An 18884-nucleotide genomic window follows, 5' to 3' on the forward strand; every position below is an offset into this window, starting at 1 on the left:
TCAAGATCTTCAAATGTGGACTTTTCTGGGGAAGTTATAAATGAAAGGGTTGTCTCCATCTTACAGAACTGAGAAAATCTTTTACTAAAATTCTCCTTTGCTTCGGCTACAATGGTGGAATATGCTTTGTGGATTTCCTGGTGTTTTTTATGACTGTCCACAAATGTTGTAGAATTATCCAAATGTATTTTTAGGTTGGGAAAATATTTTAGCTGTCCACTCTCAAGGTCTTTTTCAAAAACATGCAATTTTCTCTCAAAAGCTTTGATGTCACTAAACATGCTTTCTGCTGTTTTTCCCATGCCTTGTAATTTTTTGTTTAGTACATTAAAGTGGTTAGTAAAATCTGTAAAGAACATGAGGTTGGTAAGCCAGGCCATGTTGGTGAGTTGAGGATAGTATTCCCCCTTTTTGTTCATATATAGCCTAACTTCTTCCAAGCAGGCCACAAATCTCTCTAACACTCGTCCTCTGCTCAGCCACCGGACATTATTGTACATCAGTAAAGTGTTATATTGTGCCTGAACCTCATCAAGAAGGGCTTGAAATTGTCGAAAATTAAGAGCACGCGCCATGATGAAGTTCACCATTTTTGTTACATCTTTGAGGACATCGTCAAGTTTTTTGCTGCTTTCTTTGGCGCAGAGAGGCTCTTGATGTATTATGTAGTGAAATTGAATCAGTGGATGTTTTGCTTCCTTAGCAAAGAAATGAATGAATCCTGATGTTGTCCCCACCATGCTAGGTGTTCCATCGCTAGTAACTGAAACTACTTTTTCTGGACTTATGTCTAGTGATGAAAAAGCCTCCATCACAGCATTGTGGATATCTATCCCTTGTGTTCTTCCAGGCAAAGACAGCAGTTTTACCAGCTCTTCTCTCATGATGTCACCAGTAGCATAACGCAAAATGAGCGCTAGTCTTGCATGGTTAGTAATATCTGTACTTTCATCCAAGCACATGGAGTAGAAGGGTGCTTTTTGTAAGTCGCAAGTAAGCTGTTGACTAACATCAGCAGCCATTCGCAGAACCCTATCTTTTGCAGTATTTCTGCTTAGCGGCATCTCAGAGATGCGTTGCACAATTTTATCCTTGTTTTGGAAATCATGGAAGAGTGAATTACTCCCAGCCAAAATTGCCTTTTTGATAAAATCTCCATCAGAGAGGAGCTTACCATGTTTTGCCATGCACAGTGAAATTTGAAAGCTGGCAACTGTAAGATGATTAGTTTTTGAAAGATAGTTGCTAAAACTAAGAGACTGGGAGTGATATTTCTTTAATTTTCCTACATGGAACTCTTTTCTTTGAGCTAAACCAAGTTCAGCAACACTGTTATGGTTGGTCTCAAAGTGACGTTTGACACTTGATGTGCGAGACACACTTTCATTACACATAATACACAATGCTTTCCCACTGCGTTCAATCACTCCATATGTCTCTGTCCAGGCCTCTTGGAATGGTCTTCCACTATCTGTTTTTGCTTTTTTTGCTGTACTCATTTTCTTTGTTCAAGACTTCAAGTCTACAAAAAGATAAAATTTGTATAATAAAAAAATGTAATGAAGTGCTATATACAAATCCGTCCCCATAAAAAAATATGTGATTGGGGAATTTTACTAATTGTAGACATCCGTTTTGATCAAAAAATATACTGTCCGGGTGAAAACCGGACTTGTGCAACCTGAGTGTATGGGAAAAGGACTTTTATTTTTCATTATTGGAGCCTTTGTTATTTTATTATGATGTTTACAAAAGCACTGTGAAGGGCCACATATACACTTTACTGTTTTTTGCTATATTGAGTTTTCCATAAGGTACAGCGCAGAGGATTAGTGTGTTGGTTGTTCACAGAGAGCCCAGCCCTCCTCTCAGCTTACTGAACTTCTCTAAGCAATCATCATAAGCAGCTTTTTTATTTCCTTGAATTAGCATGTCCCCCATGGAAGATACAGAAGTTTTTACAGAGGAGCACATTATTAGACACATTAACTTCCCACCATATCCTCACCTCTCTAGCATGGGAGCACTAGGAACTGTTCCTGATTACAGATGTCACATGTGGAGTCACACTACAGCCTCACTGAGTTCCTGTGACAGACTCAGTGTGAAGCTTCTCTTCCTCCCCCCACTTCCCCCTCACACACTGGCTCATAGGATACTAAGGGGAAGACAGGCAGGCTAAACATCCACTCACAGGACTGCAGCCAGCACAGGAGGATGGGCCGCGGCCCACCGGGACAATGCCCGGTCCTCCCAATGGTCAGTCCGGCTCTGTTGCCAGGTGAGCTGCAAAGCAGACACCGGCACACTCGCCTCCCGCCGCGCCGCATATCTTAATTGCGGACTAGAGAGTTGCGCGGGGACAGAAATCCCACCCGTCCCCGCCAAAGTCTCACCCGTCCCCACTCGTCCCCGTGAGGAATCCCTCCATCCCCACCCGTCCCCGCGAGGAATGTCCTCCGTCCCCGCCCGTCCCCGTGAGGAATCCCCTCCGTCCCCATAAACTTCAGAAATAGTTATTTCATTTAATTATGCTACTGAATTAAAGGCTCTGGTAGAAACCCATTTACAAATAAGCAAAAAGACTTTATTAATTTGGAAATATTAATTGGGAAGAATACACACTTTGTAAACGGGTTTCTACCAGAGCCTCTTTTGTTTATAAATTTTTATCAACACAACTAATATACTACTTTATCCTGAAACAAAAGAAAAAAAGAAATAGAATTCTTTTCCTACCTTTGTTGCCTGGTTTCTGCTTTCCTCATGTTCTCATTCAGTTTCTTCCATCCACTGTCTCTTCCTTCTGCGTCTTCCATTTGCTCTGTTACTGTGCCTCTCCCTTTCTCCCCCTTCCAAATTGGTCTGGCACCCATCTTCTTCCCTCCGCTCCCCCCATAGTCTGGCATCTCTGTCTTCTTCCCTGCCAGCGTCTTCTCCCCACTCTCTCTTCCCCATTTCCTTTCAGCGTCCTTCTCCCCCCCCACCCCCGTCTTCCCCATGGCCTTTCAGCGTCCTTCTCCACCCCACCCCCCATCTTCCCCATGTCCTTTCAGCGTCCTTCTCCACCCCTTTGTCTTCCCCATGTGCTTTCAGCGTCCTTCTCCCCCCCATCTTCCCCATGTCCTGCCAGCGTCCTTCTCCCCCTTCTGTCTTCCACAAATGCTTTCAGTGTCCTTCCCCCCCCACCCCGTCTTCCCCATGGCCTTTCAGCGTCCTTCTTCACCCCTTTGTCTTCCCCATGTGCTTTCAGCGTCCTTCTCCCCCCCCCGTCTTCCCCATGTCCTGTCAGGGTCCTTCTCCCCCTTCTGTCTTCCACAAATGCTTTCAGTGTTCTTCCCCCCCCACCCCGTCTTCCCCATGGCCTTTCAGCGTCCTTCTTCACCCCTTTGTCTCTCCCCAGGGCTTTCAGCGTCCTTCTCCCCCCTCCTTCTCTCCCGCCCCGGGTGCAGCACAGCCTGCCAGGTCCCCTTACTTTTGTGGCGCCTCCACGACCGACAGACCGACAACAGCCCTGGTCTGACAAACCTCCCTGCCCTTAACCGCGAATCTAAATTTCCTTCTTACAGCTGCTGTAAGAAGGTAATTTAGATTCGCGGTTAAGGGCAGGGAGGTTTGTCGGACCAGGGCTGTTGTCGGTCAGTCGGGTTAGCGCCACAAAAGTAAGGGGACCTGGCCGGCTGTGCTGCACACGGGGCGGGGTGGGGCGGACCGCCCCCTCCCTTGGTAGCCACTCGAGCCGCGAGGCTACTCCTCCTTACCTACCCTGCCTGCAGTACAGAGCCGAACGGAAGTCTTCCCAACGTCAGCGCAGACGTCGGAGGGAGGGAGGACTTTGTTTACCGACGTCAGCGCTGACGTCGGGAAGACTTCCGTTCGGCTCTGTGCTGCAAGCAAAGCAGGTAGGGAGAAAAGCCGCGCGACTTAGTACATCCAGCCCCGCAGGAACCCCGCGACCCTCGGAGGCGTCCCCACGGGATCCCCGCGACCCGTGCAGCTCTCTATTGCGGACCTTCCTGCGTGCCAGCTGCAAGGCCTTCGTGTGCCACAGCTGGCACGCATGCCATAGGTTCGCCATCGCTGGCCTAGGGTAACAGTGGTAAAATGAAACAGTTATAATCTTGTGATCTGAATGTTCAGCTGGAACACAGGGGATCAAACTCTGTAAAATAATAAACTAAACTAAACCTTAAGTTTATATACCGCATCATCTCCATGGATGTGGAGCTCGGCAAGGTTTACAAGAACTTAAAATATAGGAAGAGAAGGGAAAAAAAAGGTTTACATGAACTCGCAGATCAGTTAGCCAAACCCATAGACACTATCAACATTATTTCTTATCTCTTATAATAAAACCCTAAGCTGCGCATGCGCACTCCTACCTGCGTGTTCCGTATGTCTGGCAGGCAGGACAGCGCATTTGCGCTTACAACGGGCCCACACTCAAGCGCTGTGGCTGACTAAGGAGACGCACCTGCTCAATTTATTAAGACCGATACCGCTTCTCCTGCACATACCAGCAGAAACCTCCCTCCAGCGTTGGCAGCCGCAGCACGCTAATCAGGCTGTGACGCGGCAGAGGGACTCAACGGCAGGAGAAAGCCGCAAAGCAGCCTGTTTAGCGTGCTGCGGCTGCCAACACTGGAGGGAGGTTTGTTATTAAGGTCATCTCGCTGAGAGGGTCGCATGGGAAGGAGAGATAGCAGAGTCAGCGGGGGGTTGGGCTGGGAGGGGAGAGAAGCAGTCTGCCTCGGGTGCTTCAAGGCCTGGCTTCTTCGGGCAGCAGCAGCGTTTACAATTTGCTGCTGTTGCCGGCTTCAGGCCTTCCTCTCTGGCGGGTCCTGCCTACTTCCTGTTTTCATGAAGACAGGACCGGCCAGAGAGGGAGACCTGAAGCCAGCAACATCAATGAATTGTGAATGCTGCTGCTGCTGCTGCTGCCCGATGAAGTTCAAGGAGGAAAAGGAGCAGAGGGGGAGAGAATGGCTTGGAGGGAAGAAGAGAGGGCAGGGCATGGAAGGAGGAAGGTATGCCAGACCAAGGGAAAAGGAAGGGGGAAAGGAAGGAGGAGATGCCATATGGAACAGAGAGAGAGAGAGAGAGGGCAGACACTGGATGGAAAGAGAAGAGAGGGCAGTGAATGGAAGGGGCAAGACAGAGGGTGAAAAGTAGATGGAAGGGGTAGAGAGAGGGAGACAGACACTGAATGGAAGTGTGGAGGACGGGGAGCAGCTGTTGGAAAGAAGTGGGGAGGAGAAAGAAAAAAGGCCACATGCAGGATTGAGGGAAGATGATAGAATTAGAAATAAAGATAGACAGACAGGGAGCCAGGGAGAGACACAGACAGAAAGAATGACAGCGTCCAAGGAGAGAGAGACAATAAAAAAAAAACCAGACAGACAGACATCTACTCTAGCACTCGTTAATGTAACGGGCTAAAACACTAGTTAGATATAAAGGCGCCTTAAGGAAATATTTCAAGTGTGCTCATAAATCCAATGGAAACACCACAAATTATTTAACAGTACAGTATAATCATCACATTCTTGTGCCCCACATGTATGCATGAGGCTTTTCTCATTCTTATATAGGTAAGCAATGAAATATTAAAGGGTCCAAAGATTTTTAACTTGTAACGGGAGATTTTTGGGTCACAAGTGTGCGATGACTATACTGTTAAATAAAATGAAGGCACAGTAGATTAATATTTAAATTTGAGGTGTTTCTATCAGATTTATGAGCACTCTTGAAATATTTTCTTAAAGTGTCTTGATATCTAATAAGAAATCACTTTAAAATGTTGATAGTGTCAGTGGGATGGCTAACTGATTTGTTATATGAGTTTTTCCTGGTCACAATGAGTTGACTCTTACTTATTTCCTATTAAATAATCAAGCAGACCAAGACAGAAGGCTTTGTGTGTCAAGACCAAGACTGAATATCGCTGCTATCTGAATAGCAGCGCTAAAAATATATGCATAATTTAGGGACTGCAGCTGGTGTTTACACAGCGCAGTCATCGTTTTTGTGTTTATATCGGGCTGCTTGTTTTCAGTTGGATGGTGGAAAGATAGGGAGTGAAAGCGACTTTCTCCTAGGTCACAGAGATAGTTGCAGAGAGTCTTGAGCTTATGGTCTTGGGACTTCTTTTGAATCACAGCCCAAAATACTCAAACAAACCACTAAACCACTCTGGTTCTTAGGGAGATGTGAAATGCTGAAATTGATGTTGATGTCTTTATTTCCACAAATGTTGTTATTTACTTTAAAAAAAAAAAAAATCTGGTTTTGGTAAAACCTTGTGCCTTTCAGGAGTTCCAGTTTATTTATTTTAACATACTACAGTACAACAGTAGAGGTCAGAAATGACGAGCCATTTAGCCCACCTGGTCTGCAGGATTTCACTCCTGCCTAACTGCTGTAGCTATGTGTATAATACTACTACTACTATTTATCTCTTCTATAGTGCTGAAAGGTGTACGCAGCACTGTACACTTTGACATTTAATAGATAGTCCCTGCTCGAAGAGCTTACAATCTAACTCAGACAGTCAGACATGACATATAGGTTTGGGGATGCAACTTGTCAGATGCACAAGCTTGGATACTTGTAAAGGATCACAACTTATCTTTCCCCTTCTCTATTCAATGTCTACATGGCCTCGCTGGGACATATGCTATCCAACCTGAAACTAAAATCATATATCTACGCAGATGACATCACTATTATCATTCCCATTACCTCGCTTTCACAAGAGACTGAACAATTCACCTCATCCATCCTCACCAAGATAGAACAATGGGACACTCAATTCAAATTAAAGCTGAACCCAGAAAAAGCAAAATTTTCCTGGCCAGTCCCACCAACAAGCTAACAAACACCTCCTTGAAACTAAACGGGTTAGACTACCCAATCAACCCCACTATTAAAATCCTTGGAGTCATCCTGGACCGCTGCCTTACTTTCAAAGTCCACACCAATGCTCAGATTAAAAAATGTTTTGGTACTCTCTGGAAACTCCGCACCATCAAACACTACTTTGACTTCCTCTCCTTCCGATTACTGGTCCAGTCAATAATTCTGAGTATCCTAGACTACTGCAATATCATCTACCTAGGTTCATTTAAAAAAACCATCAAACGCTTAAGACTCGTTCAGAATGCAGCCGTTCGACTCATCTACAATCTCAAAAAAATCAGACCATATAAGCCCCTTCTACAAAAAACTGCACTGGCTGCCAATGGAGGCAAGGATTATCTTCAAATTTGCTTGCCTCTGCTTCAAAACCCTAACAGGCTCGTCTCCAATCTACCTGTCAGATCACTTTGTCCGTCCTGGCCCCACCCGCATACGTAACGCCCACTTGTTTGCCTTCCCTTCCCTAAAGTGCTGCATCTACAAGAGATTCCTTGACAGATCCCTGGCGTTCCAGGCAGGCAAATGGAACAAACGTCTATCCACTCTCATCTCTAATTCTCCCTCCTACCAAACTTTCAGGAAATCAATCAAAACTTATCTCTTTGACAAATATCTCTGACTCCCGCCCTCCTTGTAACTCTATCTTTAACTACGCCTTGTACCTCTCACCTACCTGCACCTCCTACCTACCTGCCTCCTACCTACCTGCACCCAACTTCCTAAGCTACGTTGATTGACTTGTTATAACCTCGCTATCTCCTTCTTGCCTGCTCCCGACTTGCTAAGCCATATTGATAGATTGACTTATTTTGCTGTCGATGTACAGTCTCTTGTCATGTAAACCGCTTTGAACTATTCTGGTACTGCGGTATACAAAAATAAAGTTATTATTATTATTATTAGTCCATAACTGAGCAATGTAACCAAGTCAGTCGACTGCTCCGTGATAATTTTCTGCTGAGTCAAGCCAGGTCACAGACCCTGCAACTTTTTCCAGAGTAATATGCAATACATGCCAGAATGTTAGAAACTGGCAGGCTGACTCTTTCTGGCTTCCAGATCTGTGCATCATGCAATTGGCAGCTAGGAAGAGCCAGGTTGCCAGTTTAAAAAATGTGGATGAAGAGATGAGGCAGCAGCTGGTGGAATTGGAGTGCGTCTTCCTAGCATGAAAAAGAACAAAGAAGTGGCCTACGATGGTGTTGGTTGTCATCTGCCGAAAAAAGGAGCAGGCATCCCAAAAAACTGAGATTGATTCAGAACACTGCGGTTCGCCTCATTTTCGGACTAAAAAAATGGGAGCACATCACCCCTTTTTATCAAAAACTTCATTGGTTGCCAGTAGAGTCCAGAGTCCTGTTCAAGTTTTCCTGCATTTGTTACAAAGCAGTATATGGGATGTTACCAGATTATCTTGCTTCTCAGTTTCCTTTGAACTATTCTAATAAAAGCACACGCAGAATAAATTTATTTAATTACCCTTCTCTAAAATCATGTCACTATAAGAAATTTTTCGATAGAATGTTACCATTTCAGGCCGCTAAATTGAATACATGGCTTGGAAAACCTATTTTAGAGGCTACTTCTTCTGACTAGAAAATCGCTAAAGACACGCCTGTTTGACATGTTCACATCTTAGTTGTGGCACTTTTTACTTCTGCTTTTCAACTTTTAATTGATGCTTTTTTTTAACTGTTTTAATGTACTTCATATATATATTGATTGTATGTATTTTTACTCTGTTGTGAACCGCTTTGAACTTTTGGTATAGCGGTATACAAAAAAATAAATTATTATTATTATGCTAGCAACTGGTAGTGCTCAACACCCCCCAGCCCCGGTCACCGAACATGAGGCTCAACATGGCAGCAGCTGGATGTGATTACTTCCAGTCATCAAAGAGAATAAATGCACCCATCACTATACAGGAGGAAAGATATGTGGATAAGGGGGACATACAAAGACTGGAAGGGAAAGTATCATCTACTTCTTCCACTATTGTTACCTTCTGACCCTCTACTTGTGAAAAATTAGGAAATTGGAAAACTGGACATCTAAATGGCAGATGAAATTTAGGGCTCCTTTTACGAAGCTCCGTTAGCGGTTTAATGCACGTAATAGCGTGTGCTAATTTGCCGGCTGCACAAGCCGCTACCGCCTCCTCTTGAGCAGGCGGTAGTTTTTCAGCTAGTGCAGGGGTTAGCACGCGCTAAAAATGTGCATGCGATAAAGCCGCTAATGTGGCTTCGTAAAAGGAGCCCTTAACGTGGACAAATGCAAAGTGATACACATTGGGGAAAAAATAATCCGAATTATAGTTAACTGATGTTAGGTTGCACCTTAGCAGTCAAAACCCATGAAAAAAGATTTAGGTGTTATTGTGGACAATACACTGAAATTTTTTGCCTCGTTTGTGGTGGCAGCCAACAAAAAAGGAAACAGAATTTTAGTAATAATTAGGAAAGGGATAGAAATTAAGACAAAAGAAAAAAAAAACACACACTGCTGTGCAAAGCACAATCCACAATCCATGCGGAGCTCACAGTGTTGCTCTCACCTGTGCCCTGCTATCATGAGGAGCCCCACAGATATAAGACCTCCTTCCTTCCCCCCTCTGCCCCATGCCTACATAGTCAAAGCAATCTTGCGGCCAGCTCACTAAAGTACAGTGTAAAGTGCAGTGAGCCATCCTAAACCACAGCTGCCTGTCCCCAATAACCATCCTCACCTCTCCCAACAGTGCTAAGGCTCCACTCAGAGGCCACCATGCTGTGCCATGGAATCGAAGGTGAAATACTCACGTGGATTAAAAACTGGCTGGAGAGAGTGGTAAATGGGCAATTCTCAGACTGGGTGTCGCAGGGCTCGGTGCTTAGACCTGTGCTCTTCAACATCTTTATAAATGATCTGGACATTGGTACGACGAGCGAGGTGATTACATTTTCGGACGAAACGAAGTTTTAAAGAGTAGTGAAGACACAGGGGGAGTGCGAAGATCTGCAACAGGACATAATCAAGCTCGAGAAATGGGCATCGACATTGCAAATGAGGTTCATGCAAAGTGATGCATGTCGGGAACAAAAATCTCATGCACGAATACAGGATGTCCGAGGCGGTACTTGGAGAGACCTCCCAGGAAAGGGACTTGGGAGTTCTGATCGACAAGTCCATGAAGCCATCTGCACAATGTGCTACAGCGGCAAAAAGGGCGAACAGAATGCTAGGAATGATCAAAATGGGATTACGAACAGATCCGAGGTTATCATGCCGCTGTACCGGGCCATGGTGCACCCTCACTTGGAGTACTGCATCCAGCACTGGTCACCGTACATGAAGAAGGATATGGTACTACTCGAAAGGGTCCAGAGAAGGGCAACTAAAATGGTTAAGGGGCTGGAGGAGTTGCCGTACTGTGAGAGATTAGAGAAACTGGGCCTCTTCTCCCTTGAAAAGAGGAGACTGAGAGGGGACATGATCGAAACATTCAAAATACTGAAGGGAATAGACTTAGTAGAGAAAGACAGACCTGTTCACCCTCTCCAAGGTAGGGAGAATGAGAGGACACTCTCTAAAGTTGAAAGGGGATAGATTCCGTACGAACGTAAGGAAATTCTTCTTCACCGAAAGAGTGGTAGAAAACTAGAACGCTCTTGCAGAGTCTGTTATAGGGGAAAGCACCCTCCAGGGTTTCAAGACAAAGTTGGACAAGTTCATGCTAAACTGGTGAGATTGGACTCATTTGGAGCACTGGTCTTGACCTTGGGGCCGCCGCGTGAGCAGACTGCTGGGTAGGATGGGCCATTGGTCTGACCCAGCAGCAGCAATTCTTATGTTCTTATGTAAGGAGCATTGCATGGCATGTCCCAACAAACAATCATGTAAGTGAAGCCAAGAAGGCCCGTCACTTGACCCCATTCTCCAACAACTTGTCTCTTGCAGGCACTTCGGGGTGCACTGTGATCTCAAGTCACTGTAGTGCCACTACAGGCGTGTGTGCCAGTAAGATCCCAACTGCATCTGGCGCATGAGACTGTGCCTCAAGGCACCTCTGCAACCTCCCTGATCTCCATCATATCCTCAATGCACAGCAGGGTGGGTCAATTTTGAAGATGCCACAATTAAAAAAATTTAATGTGGAAAATGAACAACTAGCTTTAAATTGTGTGCAATATGTTATTTACCTACCTGGAATTTCTAGGAAATTATGCAAAAATACACAAATTACTGAAATATATTTAAGTGCTCTGATAATAATTTTTATGTGTTTGCATTGCATGTTAATGCCTTTTGGGCTTAAGTTATAATTTTATTTATATTACTTAATTTATATAACTTATAAATTATATAACTTAATTTTCTCATTCACAGGATTCCAATATAGCATAATCATAGCGACAATCTAATATTGAAAATGTCCAAAAGAAAAATATGACTGTAAGTTTAGACTTATTTATATAATTTGGTGGGATCAGGCAGAAAACTACCTGTGGCTGAACTACCAGCTGTCAGGGATCGCATTTGAGACACATTAGCGATCAAGACAAACAAAATTACAGCGCTGATGACTTGGTCAATGACCTAACAACTGGATTACTTGTTCAGTGGTACAAAGCAAATCCAAAATGAAGGGCTCCTTTTACTAAGGTACGCTAGCATTTTTAGCGTGCGCAACTCCCTGCACTAAACGGAAAAACTAACGACAACTGTATGGTGGCGTTAGCGTCTAGCATGCGTGGCATTGTAGCACGTGCTAAAAACGCTAGCACACCTTAGTATAAGAAGCCCTAAGCGATCCTGCTATAAGCAGCCATGTTAGGATAAAAGTAAAGTTGAAATCCATGTGAGAACAAGCCAGCAAAGTTTCTGTGGCAAGAGAAAAACTGGAGGAGGAAAATGTATGGAGAAGCTCAACGCACTATGAGGGTCATTTCATAAACAATGCACACTATTTTTTTTTTTAAATTTACATGTTTTTATCTTTTTTTCAAATATTTATTTAAATGCCAGATTCTACTGTACAGGGGGATGGGGGGTAGAAATGGTCTGGGCGTTAGAGAGTTGCGTGGGGACAGAAATCCCACCCATCCCTGCCAGGATCCTCTCCGTCCCCCGCCCGTCCCCGTCAGGATCCTCTCTGTCCCCACCCATCCCCGCCAGGATCCTCTCCGTCCCCACCCATCCCCGCAAGGAATTACCTCCATCCCCGCCCTTCCCCATAAAAAGCAGCAATTACTTCTGCCAGGATCATCAATTCCACAGTTTCTTTTGTGTTTGCGCTGCTGTTTTCCTTGTGGAATCTCTTTGGTGGAACCCTTTTTTTGTTTTCTGTTCAGGTAATTAACTTATAAACCCCCTCTTTTACTAAGGCTGACGTGTCCATTATATTATATGGACGAACCTGCTTCCAAAGTCTTCCATCCCCGTGGGAGTCCCGTTGGCTAGAGGGGCGGTCCCCGTGGGTTAGGGTGGATTCCCGCGATCCCCGTTCCCGTGCAGACCTCTACTGGACGTTTAAACAGCTGAACATAGAGGCATGCCATTATAAAAAAAAAAAACTCCTTTTGGACGTTTTTTTTTTTTATAATGGACATTTTCCCTGCTTCTGCTTTCAACGATTAAGATCTTAGGCCAAAAGGGGACTTAGACGTTGGTTTTTTTTAATTATGCCCCTCTGAGTGTCTAGCAGCAGCTCCGCTGTCAGAAGGGAGCAACCACCTATAGAAGGCGGTAGGTACCTGGCGGAAACATCAGAACGAGGCTTAGATTGCAACCAGGAAAAAGCAATTAGAACACCAGAACGAGGCTTGACACTCACAGAAAGCCAGTCGGAACAGCGCACATTGAATTGCACCCCCCCGGTGGAAAAAGACGCCGAAAAAATTCACGCCGCCGGCCTTCAAAAGTAGCCCGATTTGGCGAGAAATCCCCCTCCTCACCCCCCTAACACCGTCGCTAACACGTAATCGCACTACAACTTCCAAGTGCCTTTGCTTCAACGGCCCGCTTCCTCTTTGCCTCCGGGAGTTCCTCCCATTGGCTGATAGAGCCTCGTGCGATGGGCGTTATGGTGATGTTTCTCGGGCGCACTGGGGACGAGGCGCTATGAACGCGGCTGACTAGTACCGGTGAGGGAGGGAGGGAGGGGGAGGGAGGTGATGTGAGGATCGCGTGGCATGGTCTCGTGCCTGAGGCTTCGGAGACGTCGGGGAAACTTCAGAGCGTTTGGCGCGAGATCCGGTGGCGCGAGGGGGAGGGGGGGCTGAACGCGCGGGCGCGGGCCCCACTCTCGGCGGCGACGAGGTGTGTGTGCGAGAGGCAGAGCTGCCGTAGGTAAGATTTGGTGAGCCACGAGGACTCTCTCGGTGCTCTCAGCACTGCAGTCCCGAGGAAAAGGGTGGCGCAACTGAGCCTGTTCCAGAGAGCGGCAGGCGAGAGGAGCCCCCCCCCTTCTCCCCCACCCAGCGCTGTTTCTCTGGCTGGCTTTTACTTATTTATTAAATTTTCTATACCGTTCTCCAAGGGGAGCTCAGAACGGTTTACATGAATTTATTCAGGTGCTCAAGCATTTTTCCCTGTTTGTCCCTGCTTGCTCACAATCTATCTAATGTACCTGGGGCAATGGGGGGGGGGGGGGGATTAAGTGACTTGCCCAGGATCACAAGGACTAGCGTGGGTTTGAACTAGAGAGTTGTGCGGGGACAGAAATCCCACCCATCCCCGCCAGTTTCCTCTCCGTCCCCACCAGAATCCTCTCCGTCCCCCACCTGTCCCCGCCAGAATCCTCTCCGTCCCCCACCTGTCCCCGCCAGAATCCTCTCCGTCCCCACCTGTCCCCGCCAGGATCCTCTCCGTCCCCACCTGTCCCCGCCAGGATCCTCTCCGTCCCCACCTGTCCCCGCCAGGATCCTCTCCGTCCCCACCTGTCCCCGCCAGGATCCTCTCCGTCCCCACCTGTCCCCGTCAGGATCCTCTCCGTCCCCACCAATCCCCACATGGAATTACCTCCATCCCCGCCCGTCCCCATAAAAAGCAGCAATTACTTCTGACAGGATCATCAATTCCACAGTTTCTTTTGTGTTTGCGCTGCTGTTTTCCTTGTGGAATCTCTTTGGTGGGACCCTTTTTTTGTTTTCTGTTCAGGTAATTAACTTATAAACCCCCTCTTTTACTAAGACTGACATGTCCATTATATTATATGGACGAACCCTGCTTCCTAAGCCTTCCATTCCCTTGGGAGTCCCGTTGGCCAGAGGGGGGTCCCCATGGGAGTCCCGTGGGTTAGGTGGGATTCCCGCGATTCCCGTTCCCGTGCAGACCTCTAGTTTGAACCCACAACCCCAGGGTGCTGAGGCTGTAGCTTTAACCATTGCACCACACACTCCCCCCCCCCTTGCCCGACCTTCATCCTAACTAGGCTCTGCTGTTATGTCTCAGTCTCCACAAATCTCAGTACTGTACTGGCCATACTAACAAAAATGCCTGTAGTTATAAGGCTCTCTTTCAGCAACAGCCTATGCGATTTCAGTCGGTTTGTTGTCTTGAATTTAAACTCCTCTTATTCTTAAGTCTTGGATCCTCGTTTTGAGGACTAGTGTGTGATTAAGGGCTCCTTTTATCAAGCCGCGCTAGCGGTTTAATGCGCGTAAAACAGTCGGCCGTGCTACCGCCTCCTCTTGAGCAGGCGGTAGTTTTGGGTTAGCGCGTGATGGAAAGTCGCGCGTGCGTTAACCCCGCTAGCATGGCTTGATAAAAGGAGTCCTAAGTTAAGATGTATTTATTTTTTACAGTTTGGTTTATTTTCAGGATTGGAAGGTAAATGTAAATATTATGTTTTCTTGATTACGCTTTCTGTACAAGATATGCTTGATAAATAATGTGAAACTTTCTAAATAAATAAATAAAATAGGGGAAAAAATGCCTGTTATGGCTCTGGTGTAATCAGCCTTTTTACTTAAATGGTTGGGTTTCCAGCAACAACTATGCTCCTCCTGCAAAGTTGCTGGATGCTACAGCTTAGCACAGCGTCCCTAGATAACTTCAGTTGAATCCCCTTGGCCGTAGTGAAAGGTAGGATGGAGTTTCTATTTTATCGTCGAACAACTTCCTTTTGGGTTAGAAGGGAAAAGCTAGCTGTACGTCAGATGCACCTGTCAGTGTCTCAACGCTGTGTCAGCAACTTTGCTAATAGGCACAAAGGCGTGTATAGTATTGCTTGGAGAGAGGTGAAACACATGCCTTAGCTTAGTTTCTGAGAACTGCTTATATCCCGTAAGGATTGTAATTGTTTCCGGTCGAAAGGGTCAGATGTTTAATGTTGGAAAGAAACTTAATATCTTCTGATTCTGTTTTGAAGTAAAGTACGAGTACGTTATACTCAACGTTTACCTCAAAGTGCAGAAAGATTTGCAAGAGTGCCCTTTAGTCAGGTGCTCGTTACAATACATGCCTTTTTATTTAACTCAAATTCCATGAATTTGTTGTTTTTCCCCTGTGATCTCTTGAGGTATCAAATTGCTGTTTTCCTTTGCCATTATCTCCTGCTGTTTTAATGAGACTAAATAAATATTGCACAGTCCCAGATGATAATGGCTTTAAAACAATCATTTCATGCTCATCTGAACTAGTCCGGCCTTCCTGTAAGTGTAGTATCAGAAGAATTGGGATGACTTGTTTTTCCTATGAGACTTGGTTTTCAAAGTGATTAGAATCTGGAGGCTTGTAATAATACTGCAGCTACATTAATATAGTCCTGTAAACAGTCCTGACGATTATTTGGAAATGTGGACTAAAAATCCATATTGCTGTTTTGATGGTATCAGTTATTTATTCCTTAATGGATGGATCAGAGTATCATAGGGTCATGGTTGATATGGCATATTAGAATGAAATGAGTAAGCTACAGTTTTTATGTAATACATTACTGTAAAATCTGTTTGATGGTGTCTATAATTGAACTTGGCTTGTTACTACATTGTGAATTTTATTATTTATTGAAAGGACTTTGCATTTGAGTTTGCTCTTGTTTTACTAAGAGCCCCTTCAATGCTAGGTCACCTGGTGTCGTGTTAGAAGTTGTATAGAGCTGTACTGAATTGCATAGCCTTCAGATGAATACTGAATAATTGGTATTGAGCTTTAACATAACAAAAGCAGTGTGAAATCAGAAATCACGTGTTTATTCTAGTAGAATTTAGCACAGTAGAACTCTGGATTATTCGTATTTGAATTTAAATCACTGTTTGGCCGACTATTTAAAATGTATTCAGGGCTGAATTGAATATGAATATTCAGTACAGCCCTATTCTGATGTATCCTACTTTGTAAAATATTTCTGCACAACTTTGGCCAAATGTATAGAACATGGTTGAAAATGATCAACCTATCCAATTTTTCCCTTATTCCTGTCCACAGTTCAAAGTGCTTCTAAGATTATTTTCATTATCCAGGGATTCTCTTGCCTTCTGTATTCATAATCTCACTTTAGGCAAATAGACTGGAGGACTAGGTATGTAAACACTCTTCTTTTTCCTAAACCCAGAGGGACCCTTTTACTAAACCACAGTAAAATTTTCAGCTATAACAGCTTAAATCGGGGTCTTAGTGCAAATTTATTTATTTATTTTAAAAGTTCTATTCTGCTAAAAACCTAAGCGGATTACATTAAAAGCACATACCTAAGCTCTTACATATAACATTGAAAGCAACATGTCAGCCATCACATCTATCTTCTACTGTCAGAATATCTAATTATATATATCTTGTCTAGAAAAGTATTCCACATTAATTAAATGCTTGTACAGATAATAAGGAGATACACAGCTCTGCGCTCATTAAGATCAGAATTAGAAATAAGATTATCAACCAAATCAGTAGGGAAAATACACTAGAAAAGAGCCTAAGCAATAGCTTTTTCAGTAGCAGGCCCACAATTGTGGCATTATCTGCCAGTTTGCTTGAGATTCTGCAAGGACTTGAAATTTTTTAGGAACATAAGAACAGGAATTGAAAACTTATGTATCTGCAATAAATACAAGGGTATCATTCTATAGGTTGTCTGAACAATTGTTAAGTTTAAGATTGAGTATAAAATCCTAATTGGTAACCAATGTAATTGCTTTAGTATGGGTGAGATGTGCACATATCGAGAAACCCCTGTAATTAATCTTGCAGCAGTGTTCTGCACAACCTGCAATGCCTGGTTTCATCATCACCAAACTTTGTACCACTGTCCAAAAGTCCGACAACATGTGAGACTGTAGAGTAAACCTTGTATCCATGTACACCCGGAGAGTGGTAGAAAACTGGAATGCTCTTCCGGAGGCTGTTATAGGGGAAAACACCCTCCAGGGATTCAAGACAAAGTTAGACAAGTTCCTGCTGAACCAGACGCAGGTAAGGCTAGTCTCATTTAGGGCACTGGTCTTTGACCTAAGGGCCGCCACGTGAGCAGACTGCTGGGCGCGATGGACCACTGGTCTGACCCATTAGCGGCAATTCTTAGGTTCTTATCCTCATTTGTTGCAAAACTTGAACTTTCATATCTTGTATCTGTAATTCTCTTATATTTAGTAATTGTTTATTACTTCTGTCTTCTGCAGGTTCAGTACTAATTTATTACCAGACATCCAGGTTTTTACTCCATCATTTTACTACAAATTTCCAGTTCATTAGAAAATCGTAGAACCATTTCAAGACAGTCCCTCCGATTCCTCCCATCCTGAGTTTATCTATCAACATTCTTGGGTCAACAGTGTCAAAAGCAGCTAATATATTCAGGGACACCATACAGAATGTTGCACCAGTATCCATCCCACTGTGGAATACATCCAGTATGGTTAACAATAATGTCTCCACCCCTTGACCTTTTCTAATACAGTAGCTGCAAATATAATAGCTGGGGCATTCCCAGCATTTGTCTTGTGTTAAAAGTTCATTAGTGTGCAGTATTCTGAAGTTAGCTTGGAAGTACTGTACTTAGTGCACATCATCCTGGCAGCTAACCTTCCTAAGTGCAAATTCTATAACGGCAGTAGCATGTATAACTGGAATTATAGAATACTAGTGTAAGTCCACAATTGCATGCCTAACTTTAGTTGCAAGCGCCTATGTTAAATCAATGGCTGATGTAAGTGCACCTTACTGGGGCAATAAGGCTTGTTAACTGCTAGTATTCTATTACCCACGTAGCAAGTGCTAGGCGTGCCCTGGCCCACCCATTCTCTCCCAGATTTATACTCCCGCATAGTAGCAGCACACTATGGATTTTGCATGCACAATTTACAGAATATTGATTTAAGAGCAGTTGTAACTAATTAATGTCAATTGGTAGCTAATGCCAATTAATAGCTAATTAAGTTACGCGTGCAACTTCCACACTAAGCATGCCATTGTGCATGCAAGTTCATAAAATTAGGGGGTTAGTGCCTCCTATTTAGGAATTGGTAAGTGATCCTGTGTTAACTGTGGGTTAGTGATATTTGCAGTACACTAGCCACAAAACACCTTCATTTCTATTCTCCGTTCATGATATGCACATTCACACAAAATACATTTAATGCACTGTTTACTGCATGTGAACTGCAAAAATACCACAAAACCTGTAATACAGTTCTGCTCTAACAGTTGCTTTGCGGTAAACTGCATAAATTGGCTTAGTAAAAGGGATCCCAAAATGTCCTAATGAACCAAGCTACTAATTCTAGTACTCCTTATATATCCTTGCCAGATAGAACTGGTTACTGGAGCATCTATGGTTTGCTAAGAATTTTAGTTTTTGCTGTACTTTGCAGCCTGCCAGATAAAATCAAACTAGCATCTGAAATATCTTCTCAGCCTAATACTTGTATGGCCTTTCATAGCCTAAACTTTGTGGATAGAGCAGGCTTTCAAATTTCTTCTTTACAAAAGTAAGGCAGTGTCCTCCAATTGTGCGTACATCTTTGGAAGGAAGAAACCTGCTATTATGT

The 18884-nt window shown here is 44.3% G+C and overlaps 1 protein-coding gene across 3 annotated transcripts in view; it reads left to right on the top strand.

Moving 5' to 3' along the window:
• Positions 1 to 18884, top strand: part of ADIPOR2 (adiponectin receptor 2) — a 180834-nt gene that overhangs the window by 14004 nt on the left and 147946 nt on the right. Inside the window, exon 1 of one of the 3 annotated variants that reach the window (XM_033952467.1) lies at positions 12724 to 13043. The exons of 1 other annotated variant lie outside the window; for it this stretch is intronic. The gene's annotated coding sequence lies outside the window, so the exon portion shown is untranslated. One more of the 3 variants, XM_033952466.1, reaches the window with a different exon arrangement.

This window comes from Geotrypetes seraphini, chromosome 7 (assembly GCF_902459505.1).
Source record: "Geotrypetes seraphini chromosome 7, aGeoSer1.1, whole genome shotgun sequence".
In the NCBI taxonomy this organism is placed as follows: domain Eukaryota; kingdom Metazoa; phylum Chordata; class Amphibia; order Gymnophiona; family Dermophiidae; genus Geotrypetes; species Geotrypetes seraphini.